The 22,854-nt window shown below is 44.9% G+C and overlaps 1 protein-coding gene across 1 annotated transcript in view; it reads right to left on the reverse strand.

Annotated features, from left to right (window-relative positions):
- The window catches only part of CRYZL1 (crystallin zeta like 1), a 160,979-nt gene extending 138,341 nt beyond the window's left edge, over window positions 1–22,638 (reverse strand). The window contains exon 1 of the mRNA XM_069202491.1: window positions 22,598–22,638. The gene's annotated coding sequence lies outside the window, so the exon portion shown is untranslated. The remainder of the gene's footprint in view (window positions 1–22,597) is intronic.
- Between the last annotated feature and the right edge of the window lie 216 nt (window positions 22,639–22,854).

Here is a 22,854-nt window from a genome sequence, read left to right on the forward strand (position 1 = left end):
TTGCTGAACCCCGCAGCAGTGGTGGCGAGCTGTCCATCTCTGGGTCAAGTACACCATTAAAGTCCCCCACCAGAAGAAAGGGCCCATCTGGCAAGTGAGCCAGTTGCGTCGATAGAGAATGGAGGAATGGGAGTTGATCCTGGTTCGGGCATAAATACTCCCTAGCACTACAGTCCTACCACTAAGTCGCCCTCCACCACCACATATCGTCCATCTTTGTCCACTTCCACCGCCGAGGCCTCGAAGGGCAATCCTGCCCTCACCCATATTAGCACCCCCCTTGCATAGGCAGAGTATGTTGTGGCATATACTTGTCCCAGCCAGCGTCTGCGGAGACTATCTGCTTCAGATTTTGTAAGGTGGGATTCCTGCAACATAGCGATTTGGATCCCTTGTCTCTTCATGAATTGCAGGATTTTGTGGCATTTAGATGGTGAGTCCAACCCCCGGACATTCCAGGTCATCAACTTAAGGGATCCATATGTGCCTGTCATGGATTCTCAGTGAACCCCCGCCAATCCAGGTGCCAGCCACACCACCCACCCACCCCCCAGCACAAAGACATTGCATCATTGTACCAAAGGCAAACCTGGGCATCAGCAACAATAACAACAAGTAAACTCCAACTCCCCTTCCCCAGGATAGCACAGCAACTATCAAAAGCAATAGTTGCGAGCTCAATACTATCATCTCTCCGGTAGGTAGATTCTCCGTGTATCTACTGTACACCAATCAGAGTCATCCGGACCGAGCCGGACATGTGGCCGATGAGACTCTTCTAGCACAAGATCATTCTAGTGGTGCTGGAGTGGTGGCAGTTATACAAGGTCACTCCCCGTTTGGGGCATCACATGTGGTGCACCCTCCAGGGCACTAACCACAGAATCTAGGTCAGACATGTCGTCAGATTCTGGGAAATCCGTGGTGTCACCTTTCTCTCCGCCGGAAGGGGCAAATTCTGTCAAGGACGCCGCAGCCCAGACAGCCGCCCCCTCTTTTCCTGGATTCACTTGTTGAGGTGTGGTCCGGTCTCTCGAGCGTCTTGTCTTCCTACGGCGTTGGGGCACTTGAGGCCCACTGAACCTATCAGTTCCAGATGTGTGATTCCAGCCAGGCCCAGGCTTCCTCAGGGGTATGGCAGAAGTACGTGTGACCATCAAGCATGATTTTCAGTTTCGAAGGAACCAGCAGGGAGTGCTGAATCCCCTCTGCAGTCAGCGCCTTCTTCACCTCCATGTAAGACACCCTCTTAACCTGCACTGCTGTCGTTAAATAGGGGAAACATGTTGACCTTCCTGTTTTCCACCTCGAAGGAGTCTGCCTCTTGCGCTCTCTTTAATAATGTTTCCCTATCTCAAAGGTGCAGGAGCCTGGCCACCACCGGGGTCAGGCTAGGACCCTATGCGCCCTCTCCAGGGCAAAGGATTGTGAGAGTTGCTGAGCACCCATGAGAGACTGCAACCAGGGCTCAAGGAAGGCCACCATGTTGGTGCCTTCCACTCCCCCCTCAGGGAATCCAATAAGCCATATATTGGTGCGCCGACTGCGGCCTTCCGCGTCTTTAGCACGCTGTTCCAAGTGCTGCACCCGGTCCGTAAGGTGTGTCAATTGGATCTGCAGGGCTTGGTGCGAGGGTTCCAATTCCTCAAGGGTATTCTCATTATTTTTCACTCTGTCTGAGAGTTTTTGGTGATCTGTTCTCAGGAGACGGAGTTCCGCTGACACCTTCCCTATTTCCTGTTGCAACGTGTTCTTGGACTCCTCAATCATCTCCAGTATTTTATGCAAGGTGTCCCGCATTTGGGCTGAGGGAAAGTCCGGCCAAAGCATCATTCCGGCAGATTGTTGTCTGGCTGCAGGGCTGGATGTCCAATACCCCTGAGGCCTGGTGCGTTGTTTCCCCATGTAGGCAGTAGGTAGCAGCATGGGCCAGGCACCCCACTCCCAAGCCAGCTTGGCTCCAACAAGAAATTTATGTCCGCGGGCCTCTTGCCACCAACACTGGCCACCACCACACAGGTGATTGTAAAAGGGTTGAGCCCCACTGAGCGGCAGATGACAGCAGCGGGCCCAGGGGACCCCATGTCGTGCCCTGGAGCATATATGAAGGTGTCAGTGATTTTCACAACGGGCTGCAGGCGCTCGCTGCAGGCGGCACTCAGGGTCCAGAGGGTGGGAGGGAGCGCTACCTGCCGGGAATGTTAAAGTCCCAGCAACAGTCCAATGTTCACTCTGTCTGATGGGGGGGGGTCTGTAGGGGGACTCCAGAACCAGCAGGCACAACACCAGGTAAGGCAGGTCCATGGGGTCGGCAGTCGCAGCGGAACACAGGGGACAAGCACAAGGGCTTCCAGGCCCACCAAGTCTCACCTGCACAGCGGCCTCTCCTCACCTTGTAGCGCAGTCTCTCGTACAGGAGCAATCCTCTGTGCTCTCAGGTGCGAGGGCCTACAGTGCTCCTCCGGCCGCTCTGGTCGTGGTATCCACGGCGCATCGGGCACCCAGCCCCCATTCCGTCTCAGACCTCGTCAGGCAGTCGTGGCTGTCCAACCCATCCGCGGGGCCTCTGCACCGTCAGGCCCGGCCTCTGCCACGTCTCAGCTGCCCCCACTGTTGTATGCGTCAGTGGGGTCACTCCATGCCGGTCCCAGGGCAGCACCACGCCCTCTGCAACACGAGTTCCCCGTGCCTGGTTGTGTCACCGGGCTCTGCTCGGTTTGCCCAGGAAAAGTGTAGGCCGGTCAAGGGCTGCAATATCACGCTGCTGCCATCTTCGACGGCTAGCTCTGCCCCCTTTACTCTAGAGCTCAGAGCACTTTGCCCCTGCTAAGCAGTAGTAAAGTGCTTTAGCTCTCACTGCTAAACATGGCAACACTGATATATTAACACTGATATACTTGTAAGTCCCTATCATGTGGTACTACATGTAACAAGAGACTATAAACTAAATGTCACCTATGAGCTGTAGCACTCATTGTGCCACCCACTACAGTAGCACCGTAAAACATGTTGCCAGGCCAGCCAACGCAGCCTTGGTGTGCAGTTTTAAACTCCCATGGCAACCTTGCAAAATAAACCTTTTTCTATGCCTAAGCCTCCTTTTTTAATACTTCAATTCAGCTTTCAATACACTAAATAGAGCAAAACCATGGACAACAACTGACACATAGGAACATTCCACCAGATTTATTAAATATGATTTTGAGGCTTGCACAAAGGAGCTTGGACTCAGGTCGAGCTAGGAAGTAACGGAGCACTATCCATACACCAAACGGACTGTGGCAGCACTGTATTCTGGCACCACTGTTGTTCTCCATTTACATATCTGATATTCCAAAGGCTCTAGAGGGTGTCCAGGCATTCTCCACAGAATGGGCTGATCATCCTTAATCCCGGTCTTTTTTATGCAGACGGCACGGTGTTGTTATATTTTACGCCAGTAGGTTTACAGTGACAAATCAATGGATTTGGTAAATACTGCGAGTGTAATGATTTAGTTGTTAATATAGAAAAAACAAATATAATTATTATGTTTTCTAAGAAGGGGGTGTAAGAAGTAGGCTTTCAGGTAGTAGTGGGCTGGTACACAACTAGAAGTTATCCAGGAATATAAGTACTTGAGTTGTTTCAAAATATTATGGACATTTCAGGTCCCATGTAGCAAGAGAACAAGAGTGGTAGTGAGTGCCCTCAAAAGGATGGATGGTGAGCTGGCGCGCAAGACAGAAGAAGTACTCAAAGCCTATAACCTGACAGTTACAAGCCTGATGTTGTATGGGTGTAAATGTAAAATTCTAGAGCAAAAGTCAATCCAGCACTTTCAGAGGGTGGAAATGACAATTTAGAAAAGTTGGTTAGGACTTTCTAAAGGGTCTATAAATTTGGAAGTATGATTGGAATTGGGCCAGGTGGATATATTATTTAAATATATTCAGAGGCTGTTGAAATATAATGATAATTTGGAGGTGGCCGGGCCTGGTACATTAAGGCAAGTAATAAATTCCCATCTGTAGGAGCAAAATATATTACAGTGGCAGAAGATTTGACAAAGTGAAATAACAAGATTAGAGATAGGCCACATACCTTTAACCGGAAAATGTCAAGATTTTGTAGGAAGAAATTGATAAAAAGAAGGCGAGAGAGATGGCCTTTTTAAGCGATGCTGAAGACTCAGTGGGACCTTCAACTTCGCTTTTTGCGCTACCTCAGGTTTTAGGTTAAAAAAAAACACTATTTGAACTACATAAAATGTAGACATACTAGGAGATGGGCCTAATGATGAGATTTGGACAAATCCTGATGTGCTTAGAGTGGAAGATGGGGGGAACAAGAGTTTAAGGGGTATGGACCAGTGTAGATTTTGTAAAATAGGAGACTACTCTTTGCAACATGTAATTCTTTTTTTGCACAAATTCTATTAAGGAAAGGAAAAACACTTTAATTCCTGTTTTTAGAAATCTTCAAATAAGGAAAGTAAGTGAAGCAATGTTAAGGGTGAGGAAGTGAAAATATGATGTTATGTTATCAGTTAAAGAAAATTTTCGAAATTATTTTAGATAAAGATAGTCCTTTGATTTTGTAACTAGATTTTTAGTGTGATTTCTACAATTAGAAGGGATGTGTACATATTTTTGTAGGTGAGAGGGGAAGAATGAATTAAGTTGAAAAGATCGTAGTTAGGAAGTATTATTCTGGAGACAAGAGAGGCATTATATGAGAGATTTTAAATAATCAAGCTAGTTATTGTATAGGTCCCAATCAGCATAGGTAGAATAAATCTACGTAGCACTTTAGCATTCCAGAATTGTTTTGAATATTGTTTGCACTTTATATATGTTTAAGCCGTACTAAAGTATGAAGATAGACGTCACCCACTAATACGCCTTGCCATAGGGCAAGCTGCATTTGTTTTAAAAAGTAGGACATGTACATTTAAGGACTTACATGCCCTGGAAGTGCAACCCCCCAACACCCCAGCTTGTTTTTCACTGAAGCAAGGCGGGCTCTTCCATAAGTTAGCACTGGTTTAAAGTACTACATTTAATAAGTGCTGCATATCCAGTTTGGGAGCACCTAGAAGAATGATTGATGGACTAATTTTAATAGTAATTTAAAATTCAACTTAATGGTCAAGACAGATTTTATATTACTATTTTGGAAATTAGTCTTTAAGAATGTTGTAATTTTCCTGCCAAAATGGCCACTCTGTGAGTGTACATTGTCACGATTGCTGATGGCTCCTGTGTGGCAAGATGTTTATTGCCCCCACACAATGGACAAAGGCTTCAGTGTGGGGAGGTGTTTTTCTTTCTTGAGCAGGTTGGCCTGGGGCTTGTGCCCAGACCCTTCTTGAGCTTCAAAGGATGTCTCCCCTCTCACTGGCAGATGTAGCTTAAACCTGGGCCTGCCTCCCTTTAGTCTCTCTAGTCAGACTGGTACCAAACTCAGTGGGAGGTGAGGAACCCGACAAGAACTGGTTTAGAGCATGGACAAAGGCTTGCACTCCACCCACAGGCTGGCGCTTGGCAGAAACGTGTCCTCCAAAGATCTCTCTTTAGAACACACCCAGACATGTGAAGATCAGAAGGAGGACTGCCTTGCTGTCTGAAACCTGAAGGAGAACTGGACCTGCATGCCTTGAACCTATGGCCCCATAAGTGACTCCAAGAGTTAGTTGCATAATCTCCTGTTTGAGCTACAGGGACACAACACGCTTCCAGAGGCCACTCTCCATGCAACTGCCCAGCTGACCAGTTCAAACTGCATCTGACCTGGACAATACTGCTGGCCTCTGTTGGAGTGAGTGAGTCCTAATACCCCAAGTGGTGCCACCCAGATCCTGGACCCTTGGCTAGTGTTTAGAGTGTACTCCTCCTGTCTCCAAACTGTAAGAAGTGGGAATTAGAACATTTTTGCATGAAGAACTGATGGAGCCCGGGATCACCAGCAAAGTAGCAGCTGTCAAATTGCCAGTAGGATTCAGCCTGATCGTTTGCCCCGTTGAAGGAAATATGAATTCCAGAAAGGTTTCTAAGTCCCCAAGTAGAGGACTGCACCAAGACCGACACTGAACAGCACCCAATCCATGTTGAGGTCTACCCAGGCACAGACTTCGAGTTTAGCTTATTCTGAGCTTTCTCAGCTTCATCAACAACCACACCAGGACCACACTCTACAGCAGCCTGCCACCACTGAGTCCCACTTCAGATCCAGCTTGCCTCCCTGATGACTAGTCTCCAACCATGTGTTCTCCATAAAAGTTTCCAAGCCAGAAGGTTAAATTTCTATGGAGATGAACCTGGTCCCTGTAGCTGAACTGCAATCCAATGCAGTGGGCCCTAACTTTTGACTTTGACCCGGTCTAGGATGGCAAGATAACTGAAGCTGCTGTCATTTTATTAATTAAAATATTCTCCATTCTTCTAAATTCTTTTGCGATTTTTTTGTGATATGTTCTCACAGTCTGTTTGAATGCTGCATAAATATTCTACACACTGTCTCTAAGTTTAAGCCTGGCTCCTTTGCGGCAAGCTACTAGATGTCAAGCACAGGTTTACTTAATGACTTTAGTTATTTGCCCTCATAAGGACTGTGATCAGTATTCGAGGTAAGTCCTCCTCCCCCCTCCAATAAATACTCCAGTTTCTTACAATGACCACATCTCCCACTGTGATATTGTAACTTTTTCCTCATACAGCATTGTCTAGTTATTGTTACAACCAGTGCTACCACCTCTGATGCCGCGTAGGTGTGTTTACTGAAGAGTGCCAAGCTCACCAAGCACACCTGGGCCCGACATTGCAAGTGTCAGGCCGACCAAAGCTCCCATTTTCAGCACCACTTCCTGAGAATATTTGTGAATTTCATTGCACTCCCACCACATGTGAACATAATTTCCCTCTTTTGCCCTATACTAGGGACATTTGCTGTTATTGTCAGGATTCATTGTTTTCATTAGCTGAAAGGTTAGTCCTGTGTATACATTTGTAAAGTATAAACTTGAATCTAGCATTTCTGGTAACCTTTCTGCAATTTGCAACTATGCTGCACCATGTCCGTGTTCCTATTACTTCCATTAGATCTGTGGCCAGGATCTCTTTCAGTTTATTCAATTTCTGACTATCACAACCACCAGATTCGGATTTGGCAATATTAGGACTTGGCTTGTCCTTTCTAGACAGAGCGTACATTTCTAAGAGGATTGTGAGGGGTTATTATCCTGTCTATTAAGTCAGGACTTTTTTCCATCATGGCCTTATGACAGATGCACAGGATTTTAAATGTAGCTCTCTTCTTGCCGGGCAGCCGGAGCAACTGTTTCAAGGGATCAGAGGCAGGAGTCCAATAAGGGAGTCCTCAGAAAATGCTGGCAGCTAATTTGGTAATTTGTCTTCAGGGCAGGCTAAAAAACAGCACACTGCACTAACGCAGATGTGAGAAAATGGTAGCACATACATCCTGGAAGAAAAATCAGATGGCAACAAGGGAGGAACATTCTCAATACCTTTAAATGCAGAAAGCCTGCGACTGACAGTTTGGCTACTTAAGAAGAGCAACCTAACTTATTATTAAAAATAAAACTTAAACTGCGCACACACTCCACTGCTATGGGGCAGTTGCCTAATTCCAATGGACACAAGCTGCTAGCCCAATGCGCCTTCTATACTAGAGATCCTTCAAAAATCAAGACATGCTTCTTATCTCAATGGAACTTAAGAAGGTTCTACTCCATCCACCCTGCACCTGAGTACATGAATATTTTTGTTTTAACCAACTTTTTTGACACGTTCAAAAGGCAGCCGATTACAACAAGTCATATGTCGAAGTAGAGTTACATTCAACCTATTTGCGTTGATAAGTATGTGGAGACAGTGCAAGGCTAGGGCAGTCCAATGCCACAGATCAGGATAATGGATCACTTACAGTAAAGTGTCATTTTATGGGGTATAACATAGTCAATCCTTGTAACAATGGGAGAGGATAAGAAGAAAACTAAAGTACATCTCCCAGCCTCCAGGGACTGTTAATGTTAATGTTTTTGAGCCGGGCAGCCTATAGCATTAGGATCTATTTCCAAGGCTGCAGCATCAGTTCAGGAGGGGGTTGAGGGGGCACCGGCGGGTCCTGGGGTTTTTGTGAGAAGCCATGGTATGGAGCAGCAGAGGAAGGAACAGGAATCACTGGGAGTGGAGGGAGCAGGATGAAGGAGGTAGTAGACCTAGATTCTTGCTGAAGAAGCTAGGGAGTTCGGGTGTCATCTATGGTGTGTGATGTGAAGTCCTGGAGGATCGTGTCCCAGGAAGTTGCTTGGAGGTATTTCCACAGTCCACTCTTTTCTTCTTGTCGGAGGGCTGTGCTCTCTGAAGCAGAAAGAAATCTGAAGCAGAGGGTTTCCGTAGATTTCCATTTCATTCCCACTGCCCACTTGGCCAGGAGTAACCCACGTTCTGTAAAGTAAGTTGTGGCCTCCCCAGGTCTAGGGCTGATGTGCTGTGGTAATCTGCTCCTGGCCCATGGCATGGGCAATATCCAGCAGAACTGAGGCCTACTAGAGCCACAGGGGCCCGCAGGCCCAGAACATGTGGATCATATCCGCCAAGCATGAACTGCAGCCGGGGCATTCATCCACAACCAAGGGATATGTATTCTGTAGGCGTCGAAGGGGGTCAAGAAGACCCTGAGTATGAAGCAGAATTATATTTACTTACATCAAGCTTTACAGGGTATCCTGATGGGGTATTCTAGGGTCTTTAGCCACTCTGAGTCATGGAATGGTTGTCCTAAGAACAACCTAAGAAGTTTTTCCATCCAGACCTCAGGTGCACCAGCACCACAATGGGGTCTTGCGCAAAGGCCCATGATATTCAGGACACTAGTAGGCTGCCATGCCCAGTTGAGTGTAGCGTGTAGAGTAGTGGGTTCTGGGCTGGTTTCGGGCCCCGAACACCTCAGTGTTTTTGTAGTGCCACCCTGAGTGCCCCATAGGTCATAAACGCTTCCCTGTGTAATCCGCGGAGATTCTGACGCTCCTGGAAACACTTTAGTGTACCATTTGCAAAGAGGTCTCCAAGAGTTGAAGCCAGCCTCCTCCCATAGCTCCATCTAGTATCCGCCTAGTCTGCAGTACCTCAAAGGAAGTCCCCAGAGCAGTAGTAGTGGGAAGTAGGGTTGGGTTATTCTGGCCCCTAGGAAGCTCCTCCATAGGCATTTACGGCCCTTGTGTAACAGAAGTGGGTGGGGGCACCTTGTCCATTGGCCCAGGAGCAACAGGGCTCACAAGTGACCCTCACAAATACCAGCCCAGGGGATTCCCCATCTCATCAGTGTGATTGCCCACTAACAAGAATTCATCCACTGAAGTTGGGCCCCAAGGTAATAGTGTGTGAAGTTTGGGGCTCCCATAAGGCCACCTAAGGGAGGGAGCTCCAGTGCAGGAAGCGCAACTCTCTTCCTACCCATGCCCCAGATCAGGTCAAGTAATAAGGAATTTAAGTGATGGGGTGCAACTAGGGTTTCAACCAGGAGGCTTTGATGGAGTTGGGGTAGCATCATCATTTTCAGCCAGGCCACAAGGGCCACCGCTGACAAAGAGAGATGTGTCCGAAAAGAGATTTGGGACCTAAAGGACCTCAATGTCTTGCCAATGTTTCCCTCCAGAAGGTCTGCCTCTACGTAGTGTTGCTGAATCCCTAAATATTTCTATGTCCAGGTTAGTACCCTGCTGGATTCGCCATGAGAGTAGGTGTTTAGTAAATAGGAAGACAAGGGATTTGGTGTATTAACTTTAAGGCCTGAGACCGCAAAGGTGTTCAGGATCGAAGTGAACCAGGTCTCCATAGACTTTCCGGAGGTAAAGGATCAGGGGCCAGATGTAGCAAAGAAACATTTTGGGACTTGCAAATAGCGAGTCATAGCGACTCGCTATTTGCAACTCGCAAAATGTTATGCAGAACGGTGTCTCAGACACCGTCTGCGAGTCGGTATGGGGTCGCAATGACCCACCTCATTAATATTAATGAGGTGGGTCGCAAATTGCGGCCCCATACCGACTATGGGCACTCGCAAACATGGAGGCCTGCTGTAGTCAGCAGACCTCCATGTTCGTGACTGCTTTTAAATAAAGCAGTTTTTTTTTTTTTTAAGTGTAGCCCGTTTCCCTTAAAGGAAAACGAGCTGCACTTAAAAAAAATACGAAACCTTTAGTTTCGGTATTTTTTCAGGGTAGGTATTGGTCCAAGGGACCACTATCTGCCCTGAAAAAATAATTTGGGGTCCATTCACAAAGAGGAAGGGGTCCCATAGGGACCCCTTCCAATTTGCGAGTGGGTTACCATCCACTTGAAGTGGATGGTAACTGCGACACCATTTGCGACTGCATGGTATTGCATACCACTAGGAATCGCAAATAGGAAGGGAACACCCCTTCCTATTTGCGATTCTGAAATGCATTTTGCGAGTCGGTTCCGACTCGCAGAATGCATTTCTGCATAGGAAAATGCGATTTGCGACTCGCAAATGGCAGTTTTTGCCGTTTGCGACTCGCAAATCCTTTCCTACATCTGGCCCCATGTTATCTGGATACAGGGAGACAGCATGTATCTGGCTTTCCTGGATAATGCCCCAGTCTCTGCACAGCCAGGGGCTCCAGGGTCAACACAAACAATAGCATGGATGGGGGCATGAAAAATAGGTCAGGTTTCAGCCGGAGAATAAGCTGGTGGATCTCCATACTATGCTTGGGTAAGGCTCTCAATTATTAGGGCAGCCCTCAAGTATACAGACTGAGAAGGAGGGTGTGTTTTTGAATGAAAATTGATCGAATTTAGGATCAGCGTTATCATTTAGTCATGTTGATTTGATTTCATCTGGAAAGAAGTCATAACACATGGGACGAAGAAAGGGCCAGTGATACATCTCAAGGAGTTCATGTGTTATGTAACACCTTAAACTACTGAATTTAGGGCAGAATGGCCAGGGAGCCTGACTTTGGCCGTTTACAGACTGTGTACTTATATATTCCTGGATTCCAGAACATAACTCTAGGATGACCAGAGTAAAAACCATGTTCTAATCTAAGGCAGTGCTCATTAGTACAGAAAACAGGAAGAGCGGTAAAACCTCACACTGCCATTCTCTGTCCTATTTGGTCCATACTGCTTTCAAAATTTGCCACTGACTGATTCAGTTTGAAGCTCAGCCAACAGCTGAGGTGAATGTTCACATGCTCTTGTAGCAGCAGTACTGTACCTGCCTCCTATTGGAGGTGTTGTAACAATTCAGTGAGATTTTATGTTAATTGTGTGATTCAGGTGATTATGAAGCTTTTATGCCTTTATAACATACATCCTTCGGTGAGGCAGTGGCCCATAACTAACACTGCAGTGGTGTATTGCTTTTGGGGTTCGATATGCAAGCTGTAGTAACCCTTGCCGTCCTTTCACCCTTCCAGGAATAGCCTGCTTTCCTATTTCTGATGTAGGTTTTAGCTATTCTCTACCTTCTGTGGCTTTTTTTCTAGCCCCTCTCTTCACCCTTTACACAAGGTCTCCGTCTTAGCTCCTTTCTTCCTAGCTAGGTGCCCGCTACCAAATAACTTGCTGTCCCTAAAGCATGCCGCTGTCACCCATATCTACAGGTCATTAGAAGTCCTTCTGTGGCATTGAGGCGTTTCCTCACCAGCTGATCTCTCCTTATTTTCATAAAAGGGACTGTATCTAAGCCACTCACCTCCCAGTCTCAAGAACTGCACCCTCTTTCTGCAAACCTGCCTTTGCAAGGTTCCTTCTCTGCAGTTCCTCTTCTCTCACCATCAAGTTGAATCAGGGACAATTCATGGTTCAGACACTACTTCCACCACAGTCCCAAGCATTCAATCTGAACCTGCTGCCAGCACCCTCCAAACAAAGTCTGAGGGCAGCTTCTTTTCCCTCAGCAGGAGCAAGGATATTTTTTTTAGCTCACTGTCAAGTTTATAGGGCTAAAATGCATCATCCTCTCAACGACTTTCACAGTGATAAATCTGCCATCTTGGCTGGTCAGCCATGACCTCTAATATTGTAACTTTCAAGGATTTTTTTTAAGCCACACTCTAAACGCCCTTTTTTTAACAGCGACTCTTCTCCTTTTCTTCTCTGGGACAAGGTAGGTCTTGTTTACATTATTTACAACAGGAAAAGAGTCTTCCACGGTGGACACATCATTAAACATATTACATGGTGCAGCATCCATTATAATTGTAAAAGCTAGTGAATACAGAAATCTGTTTGGTTTGGCAGACTACACTGTGTACCACAACAGACCTTGCTCTTAACAAGGGTCAGTGGAATAATGCTGCAGAGGTATACGCAATTATGTGGAAGAGTTGGCTACATTACGTGGCCAGAAAAGAAAAATTAAGTTGCCTAATGCAGCACAAGTTGTAATAGTATTGCTTCATTATTTTGTACTTTCCCTAAGAAACAAAAAGGAAACCAGTCAACCTTTGTGAATGATCTTCCACTGTGTAGCAACACGTCACTGAGTTTTTAGTAACATTAGATCTGTCTCAGGTAGAAAACATATCACTTTGTTAAAATATGCAGATTATGCAGCAGATGATGGATTATGTGGCAAATCCTTAGTTATACATTAAGTTCCATGGATGCAGAATCACATACTTTCAGTTGCCATCCTCTTAACTCTCTGTGGCTAAGCAACCCCTCAAACATTCAACATAAATACTTAGACTGCATTCATCATTATCTTTTAATGGTGACCACTGTTCTCGGGTACAGGTATCAACTTTTTCCTGTCTTCAAGTTGTACTGTATCTAGCCCAGGAACTTATATTTGCTACAAGGGATCGCTCATTAAATGGTCACTGGAGATAAGCCTCCAGAGTTGTTTATAGGTTCCTCTGCCCACACTGCTCAGACATAGCTGGGTCTTAATGTTCTGCTCCCTAAGTGTGGATTGGAATTTAGCCAATCTGTGACAGATTAGTGACATTTAAATTTAAGCATAATTCGCTGGCATAGGTCGCAGTTTTGGGTTTCTAAGAATACAGTCTAACACAGAGTTCCAGACACAGGTGATCGGCGTCAGCAGAGTAACCTTCTCTATTTATCATATGACCAAGGATACAAACATTACCTAAAAGAAAGCAGTGAACTTTCACATCCAATGTGCAATTATTTGACACAAAGAAGTTGGCAGATCCAACCACAATGCTTTGAATTCCTTTTTCTATTTAATCACTTGTCTGTGACCAATAAGACAGAGAAACATTTAGATGGTCGTTATGAGTCATCCAGGACACCTGATGTGGTAAAGCCATAGCCAGGATTACTGATACAGCAAGATGGGCTAATTATAGAATTTCTACAGATCTTTCTCACGTTTGGCACATTTTCACTAGTGGTACTCTGCCAGGGCTTCACTGGTGAAATGTGTCAAATTAAAATACTATAAGTGTGGGGTTTTTGCCACACTATAGGATTCAGATGATAACTCCTTTTCCACCCAAATTGAGAATATGTCTGAAGTCTGAGTATGAGGGACGTAAGCAGACCTTTCAATGATGACAACTAAAGGCATAATGTATGTTGCACTTTTTTTCTTGACTGGGCAAGTGAGAGAAGGTAATTTATCCTTAAGGTAAGTTCAGACCTATAATGTTTGACAAACTACAAGGAACTCTAGGCATTTTGTCTAAGCCAGGAGCACCAAATCTGTAAAACATGAAGAAAACACTAAACATGTTGGAATCGAGGGTAATGTTCAACTGTACTGTTATTTTAACCTCCAGTTAATGGGTGCACCAGTACAAGAGTAGTCAGGCTGTGTGCAGCTCCAATAGCAAATTCTGAGTATTGTAGCCACAAACTTGCTGTTGTGGTGCTCTCTGTGCTCAAATTATTTTATTTATTTACTTTTTTAGTTGGGCGTTTTTATAAAGCGTAACTTGTTGCCTTCAGGCAACTGTATGGTACTACCCTTTCTGCTTCAAAGGTGTTCGCATTGTGTCACATTGGACTCGGGGACACGTTGCTTCATTCTACTCACTCTGACCACTTGAAAAAAATCAATTGGGTGGGGCTCATGGCCAGCGGTCGCACAGACCTGAGCTCCACCACTGGCCCCTGTATCATCCAGCTACATCCGATGCTGGAGGCCCGAATGCAGGGGTACAAACGGCTGCTTGGTCCCGGAGCAGCAGCGCCGGCGTGCGCTGACAAGGCCATGGGGAGATGAGCAGCTGAAGCATGGTAGACGCCACCGGCGGTCCTCAATCAGAGGCCTGGGGCCTTGTGAGGAGGCGCTGCACTGGTGGACAGGGATGGCGGCCGCAAGTGAGGATATCGCAGCAGGACCCAAGAATAGCGGCCTGAGGAGCCCTGTTTGATGGCTCGGGTATTGTCACCCAAAGGGAGTGTCATGCAGCATCCTGTGAAACTGCCTGGCTCCAGGGGCGACAGTGGAGCGGCTGCACCCACTGGCAGACTGGCATTTGCCTGGAGGCCTGGAACTGCTGGGTGAACAGATGGAGCCTTAACAATGCGGTCTGAACCACAACTGCGTTGTTCCACGCATGCCTTTACAACACATGCCTTTACAACGAATTTCATTGTAAAAGCATGCCTAGGAAAGGCATGTGTGGAAACGCATGTAAAATGGCATTGCGTGATTATGTAATGCAACCCCCCCCACCTGCCCTGAGGCCCAAAACTACACCCACCCCTTATACCAAAACTACCCCGACGCCCCACCCGCCCTGAGCCCTAAAAAATAAATAAAAATAAATAAAAAAGATCACCACCCCTAAAACTAACACAAAGGAAACACACCACCCGCCCTGGCCCCTAAAACTTTCCGCCCCTAATAAGTAAACTACCCAAACACCCCACCCACCCTGACAAAAACAAATACCTGACCCCCACACCGCTGCCCCTAAAAACTAACGCACCCTGACTCCCCCACCCATCCTAAGCCCTAAATCACCCCACCACTAAAAACTACCCACCAACCTGGCCCCAACCCCAATTACCTCACTGCGTCCTCTCCCGATCATTTCTCCTCTTCTCTCCTCCCTTCCTTCATTAAACTTCCTTCACCCCTTAAAAATAAACTACCCCGCCAAACACCCTAATCCTTATATAACAAATTTTCCCAAACTTCCCCCACTCCTGCCCCTGAAAAAAAATAGCCCGACCCCCCCACCATAAGCCCTTAATAATAATAATACCCAAACTCCCCACCTGCCCCTTAAAAAATAAAAATAGCCCGCCCCAATACCCATACACTCCCCACCCACCCCAGTCCTATAATCCAACCCCTAACCCTGCCCCACTTAACTCACCGCATCCTCTCCCGAACAACGCATGGCTTTTTTTGTGCCTTAACTACGCATATGCGTAGTTCAGCACATGCGTACTTAAGGCACAGAAAAGGCCATGCATTGTTCAGGCAAGAGTAGTTGTGCTTGTGTAGGAAACATCCACGTCCTTAAGGATGCATTGTTAAAGACATTTTCCTCCCAACATAGCTCTGTGGACTGCACCTCTAGAATGTAGTGGAGAGATAGCCCAACCTAGTCCTTAAATAGTGCAGTGTGTGCTCTGATGATCAATTAACCCTGCAATCTTTCAAGAAAATGATTACAAGCCAGTGTTGATCAAGGTAGCCATCGTTTAACTTCTAAAAGCACTCATGTATCTATCCCTTTTCCTACATTCAACCACAGCAGTAAATGCTACTCATAGATAAAATGAATTCCCTGATCCTTTTCAATCTTGACCCAGAGATGGAACCACTATGCAGAGGAGAAAGTCATAAGTATACAAGGAAAAAAGAAGGTGCATGTCAAGGCTAGACGACTGTATTTGCTAGACCACTATGGCTTCGCTCTAATTAGTGGTGATGCGGTGGCCATTCATTAAATTCTCAGTGGACCTGCACAGGAGCATGTCAGACTGGATAACTGTTGTAATTAATCTGGCCTAAAAGATGGAAACGTGGTGACCATCTTGAATTTCTCAAAGGCGCATCCAATACTGCTCAGTGTGTATAATATCTTTCATTTAATTTTTGTAAGCAGCATAGTAGTAATTTAGCAGATTAACAATAAATTCCTGTCATTTAAAAAAAATTGAAATAGGCGTATGTGGGAGGATGCCAACTCAATGGGTTCCCAAGAAAAAGTTTAAAAAAAAAAGAAATTGAGAATATGAGCCCATGTGCTAATGGAATGGTCATGTGTCTCTCATGTGTCACCCTAGCACTGTGTGTGTGTGTAGACTGAGAATCATTACCTATCAGTATGTCATAATGTGAGCCTGGGGTAGATCATATAGTGACGCCTTACAAAGAAACCTCTACATGTGACTTTAACTCGGTCCACAGAATGTTGTCGTTCAAACCCTGAATATGTGTTCCCCATCTGTAAATCCACTGTTGTTTATCTTCTAATAGATACTTCCTCTCATGTCAGGATTGGTTTGGTGAGGCTATATGTATTCTATATAAGCCAAATGAAAATCACTGCCAGTGTGGTTAGAATTAACATATTGTCTGGCCAGCTTGTTCGTTGCTATTCTACATATGATCTTCAACTGAACTTTCCTCCTGGTCATGCCCACATTTCTCATTACATGAACATGTAACCAGATACATTACATTTGTGGTGTTGTAATCAGTGTGTACCTTCTGTAGCCCCTTGCATGTCAGTCCCAATTCCAATTCTGTGCTCTTTTTTTGTCAAATTGCAAAAACTACACCGACCGCATGGGTGATGCCCCATTGCTGGTGGGAGGTACCCTAAGAAGCAGGGTACAGTGACTGCTTGTTTTAGGAGACACCCTCTACGTTTGATTTATGCAGTTCAGTGAAAATCGCCATGACCACAAAGACTAAGAAATTTGGTGCAAGTTTACCCAGAGAACCCCGTTATAAGTTTTGCTTCCCAGGCATAATAATTACCCCAAAAATAAACTTTAATTTTAATTTTATCTAAATAGGCATATTAGAAAAATTGCTATTGCAGATGATGGATGTGTGAAGGGTAGTGATGTGTTAGTTGAAGCACTTGACACATTTGCTGAGTTTTGAATTTTAAAATTCTCTTTGGTGATATTTGGAGGAAGAGACTTATGTCTGATGAATCTAACTTGTGGGGAGCAGTCCAGGAACAGCCACCTTTCAGTCTAGAAAGGTATGACACTATCTCTTATTTTTTACCGTTGTGGGAGATAGCCAGCTACTGAAATGAAGAGTCTCATATTGGATCTTATTAGCTGATGGGGTTCCTCCGCTAAAAAACAAATTTTCACTGAGTGTCCAGGCGAATGGTTTGCTCATGCCTGCTTCTATGCTATCAGATGACAAACTCCTGTCCACCAGAAGGTAAAGGGATTTAAGTTATCCCAGTCAAGAACAAGAACACTAATAGCCTTATTACGACCTTGACTGAGGGGTTTCCTCCATAACAAATGTGACGGCGATCCCATCTGCAGTATTATGATCCCATTATTTTCTATGGAGTTCGTAATAAGGCGAACAGGATATACTTCACATTTGTGATGGAGGAAACACCTCCATCAAGATTGCAATAAGGCCCTAAGTGTTCAACAATATGACAGGATGATGAAGAGCAATAGCAAGACAAGTAAATAAGAGCACATATCTCATATTCTGAACATTATACAAGGAAAGGAAAGACAGGTGAAGCTTACTTGTAAGGGCAAATGTCTCAGATGCTGCACACTATAAGTTATTGTCTCAGAACATTATGCATCTTTTTGATAATGATAATAGGAAAATATTGTTTTGCAAATTAACTCTAAAGTGTATGAAATGCTTGCTTGTTTGAAAGCAGAAGCTTTCAAATTTCAGACTTTAATATGGTATTGAAGCTGCCAGAAGAATGAATAGGAATAAAGCAAGACTCGCTGATAGATTTGGTGATGCATGGCAGCTGCGGGAAACAACACGGAAAATAGATGGAGATCCAATATTTATACTTCAAGATCAAGCTATGATGGGAAGTATAGTGAAAGAAAGGCATGGGGGAAAACCCAGGTACTTACCGGTAACCAATAAAGTAAAGGAGAAACATTAAAATAAAGTGTAAGAGATGGAATTCAACTGCAACATCAGGAAATACATGCCTTGCCCTCCCAGGGCAAAGTCATGCATACATTTAGAAAGAAAAATTTACCAAGACATTAGAAAATAATAAAACATTGGAGAATAGCAGTTGAAGGATCAAAATCAAAATGCTCAATGGTGACTACCATTACCACACACCATCTTCCATAAACAACTCAGTCAACAGCAAACAAAGATACTTGTATGGCCCAAGCAAAGGACAACAGCCTGCCACCACAGACCTGACTCAGGGCCCAACTGGACCTCCTTATTCCCCCCATCAAAGAGCTCTACAACACCCCACATTTGTCAAGAGCCTTGGTCATGAACCTCTGATTAGAGAGGTGTATTGCTTTCACTTAAACTAAGAGGACACAATGCCAAAAGAATTCAGCACTCAGTCTGAATAATTAATTTATTAAGGCACTTCCCAACTATCAAACAAAGGTCCTACAAATATATAAGAATAAGCATATAACTCAAGTGCAGCAGAACATGTGTATATACAATGATAAAGCATATGAAAAGGGGTCAAGACTTAAAAATAAATGTACCATGCATCAATAGAGCATGTATACATGAGCTAAATGATCACGACTTAAAATACTTCACTGATTAAGCTGAGGCCATCATCCTCGTCAGCGTGACTGAGGGACCCCTCAAATCAGTCAGACAGGAGACCCAATCAGGATCACAATTCGATCCTGGGCAACACATCCATTCCACAGGCAAGCTCTTGTCTGAGCGCCAAGTCTCGGAGTCTTTTATACCTTAAAACACCTCAAGGAAAGAGTTCTAGAGCCCCCTCCCCTCTGTTATGAAACTAAGCACTGGCTAGACTTCATCAGCGTCAAAAACACCCATAGAAGCTGGCCAGGCTCCCAATGGTTGTTCTGAGAAAGATTTGTACATTCCGCTGATAAAAACAGTCTCAGCCTTGTGAACTCTTATTGAGTCTGCATCCCACATAGTATGTTCCAGCACTGTCCGACTTTTCGCTGGTGAAGAGAAAAACAACATCTGTGAGGAAAAACACCTGAGCTGCCCTGTAACTGCCACAGGACACAAAATGGAATCACAAAAAAAAACGATGGAGTCGATGGTCAAATGATGGTCAAAACTAAATAGCATCACAAGAGGTTGGTCCTGCTGCTTGTCACAAGCCAAAGCATCCAGACAAGATGCTGTCACCTAATGCAAGCCGGATGGTCATAGCACACAGCCAAATAGCTAGCATATCATGGGAAGTGAATAAGACATCACGTCTTTATTTACTCAGGACTGCAATGAGAAATAGGGACAAGGTGATACTACACAGATGATTTATGGCTAACCTTCATTACACGGAATTCTAGTCTTCCTTAACATTGTCCTCGTGTTCCTTTCCTCCCAACAGCTCTTATGATTTTCCTTGTGTTCTTATGCTCTCAGTCACTCAGAAATTATGTTCTTTTGTTATTTTATTTATTCACAAAGAGAATTGTTAACTAAAACTCTTCACGGCACTGAGACATACAACTGGACCAAAAAAAATGAGAATTGTTTAACACGTCAGTGTATTCTGTGAGTTGAGGTCTTGATGCTTGAATAGATAAAAAATGACTGAAGTATATGATAAAAAAATGTGTAAATGGAGTGCTTAGAATTGGAAACATGGCAAACTGATAGGTGATCTGGAAAACTCACCAGTGCCTAGAAGCTTTTCAGTCATTGGCACTTTATAATTTCTGATTTGAGTAGAATATTGAAATAAAAGAACTGAGTAAACAAGGGTGTAGCTGGCCCAGTTGAACTGGTGCATCCTTATCACGAGCAACACCTTTAGCCTATCCTGTTTTTAGGTCGAAGCCTACCAGAAAGTGCAGCTATCTCTGCGTACGACTTCTGGTGGCCATTCTGCAAGCTTCCCTGAGAATGCATTCTGTCCACTGCTGATCATTGGCTTTGTGGTCTGTAGCTCACATTTTCTGGCTTTCTATTTGCTAGCTTTATTTATTTTAGGCTGTACAGCTTCAGTTTGCCCCTCCCATTGCCCTAAACGTGTTCACTGTATTTTTCCACAAACTCGCTTTCTGGAAACAGGCCTTTAAATCTTGTTCTTATCTTGCTACATTTGCTGTGCATTCAACGACAGAGGTCAAATGTCGACAGGCTCTGTCTTCCAATGGAACTTGGAGGATACTGTTTACTTTTCTTTCCCCGATTCCAAAGTGAGAGAATTTATGTGTCAATCCTGCAGAGTACCCACATGAAAAGAGAGGAAGTGGGATGTTTTTCACCCCCAGCACACAGCAAAAAAATTAACTGTGCTGATGTTTCAAAACATATCAGTATTAGTACAAGCACATTTTATTTTAATTCTAAAGTGTGGTGTAAACAAATATTTGAATACAATCAAAACACATCAATACACTAAGTGATGACATTTGCACACCGTTTGTGCACAGTAAAACCGTATTTCGGTGCAAATGTAATGGTCATTTCAGTTGAAAATGTGTTGTCTGTAATGGCAGTTTTCTACCACACCATGCATATGCCACACTATGACACTCCACTTCATTATATGACACACCACTCCACGACATGCCCCTCTACTCTATGCCCCTCCACACCACTTCACTCCAATCTACCACACTCGATTCCAATCTATTCCACTCCACTGCAAACTACCCCACACCACTTCGCTACAATCTACTCCACTCCAATCTATTTCCCCCTTCTCTGCCCTAGTCCAGACTACCCCACCCCACTCATATCTATCCCACTTCAGTCCACCCCCTCTATCCCAATCTACTCTTCTATGATCCAAACTACCCCACTCCACTCAAACCTACCCCATTCCAATCTACTCCCCTACAACCTACCCCACTCCACTTCAATCTACCTCTCTCCACTTAATCTAACAAAATCAATCCCACTTCAGTTTACCCCAAACAAAAGCACTCCACTAAAATCTACCCCTCTGCTCCATTCTACCCCACTCCACTCCAATTTACTCCAGTGTACCCCAATCCACCCTACTCCGATGTACCCCAATCCAACCCACTCCAAACTACCCTACTCCATCCCATCCTACCCCTATCTACTCCATTCCAATATATCCTAGTCCAATTTACCCCACTCATTCCAATTTACCCCACTCCACTCCAAACTATCCAACTCCTCTCCATTTTCATCTAACCCACTCCACTCCAATCTACCCCAATCCATCCCACTCAAATCTCCCAGACTCCAATCCACAACACTACACACTACCAAAATCTACAAAATTCTACTTCACTACAATCTACCCCATTCCAATCTACCACTCTGCAATCCAACCTATCCCACGCCACTCTAATCTAACCCACTGCACCCAATCTACCCTATTCCAATCTACACCCACCCCAATCTATCCCTATCTACTCCACTCCAATCTACTCCACTCAGTCGCTGAAAGTGTACTTGACAGTGGGAGACTTGACAGTGTCCACGGAAAACATATTTGGTAAATGGTCAAGCATGACATGCCCTAAGGCCCTCATATGTTGAGTGTCTGTCAGCCCCATATTTAAACCAAGCGCAATGTGTAATGCACGCGTCTATTTTTAACAAGTGCAAGTATGAAATCTCAAATTGGCGCGTATTCACTCTGTATTCAGTCTAGTCAAGAGTGGCTTTGCAAAGTGTTTACGAAGTAAACCTGAAATAAGGGAAAGATTTCATCAGTCGAAAAGGAAGACTTCCAGCTCATTGACTCAGCAGCGAGAGGGAAGAGTGGTGGGTATGGAAACAGTGCCTAGAGCCGAGACCGAACGCATTCGCCACGCCTCTCTCGACTCCCGCTCCCTTCCACAGACTATAAATTAGGGTATTCTATGGGCACCACCTACCTCCTCCCTATTCTTCTGTCTCCCCTGGGACGAGCCGGGACCCTTCGTGCTCTACTAGCCGGGATCCAGACACAGTGAGAGCAGGTCTTCTCGCGGACAATATATCCAACTAAACACAGACAGTCCAGCTACTTCGGAGGATACATAGGGGCATCCAATTTAACGAGAATGTACCCGTGGTCCAATATACATATCTGGGCTTTCTGGAGACCATAATGTAAAAACTCGCTCTTGCAACGGAATGGAAGAAGGACTCGACTAGGGAGCACGGCTTCAGCTGTCTGTAAATAAAGCAGCCATGTTGGAACGGCACTCTAATCCATTCATTGCAGAGACGGCGCCTCCCTACATTACTGCAACACAGCCGTGTGTACCGCAGTGTTACCCCGTTAGTATTTCATCTCTTTTTCATAGGCGTAGGAGCGTGGGGGTGGGAGAGTGGAGAGGATTTATACCTTCCCAGCCTTTTGAGGGGGGCGGGGGGTGGGGTGCAGGGGTCAATATGTCCTCAGATGTTGCAGTGGACCCTGAAGAATAAACACAGAACACGTCTCTCTGAAAATATGCTGCACATTGGAAAAGTCTCTTTGAAGTACTTTTACCTGTAGACCAAGCTCTGCCCAGGCTCCAAAGTCTCTGTGTTTTCTTTGTTTTGTTGATTATTTAACCGAGGTCATTGCAGTGTTGACCCTCTCCTAAAATCCTTCTGTTTGTCAAGTCAAGCAGTTAAATTAAAGGTCAACACCTCAGTGACCCACAATTAAATAATTACCAAACAATATATCTCTGAACCCCACAGAGTTGCCCCTTGATTACAGCTCTTCTAGGAGATACAAGTGATATGCAGAATGGCTTCAGA

This window comes from Pleurodeles waltl, chromosome 8 (assembly GCF_031143425.1).
Source record: "Pleurodeles waltl isolate 20211129_DDA chromosome 8, aPleWal1.hap1.20221129, whole genome shotgun sequence".
NCBI lineage: Eukaryota > Metazoa > Chordata > Amphibia > Caudata > Salamandridae > Pleurodeles > Pleurodeles waltl.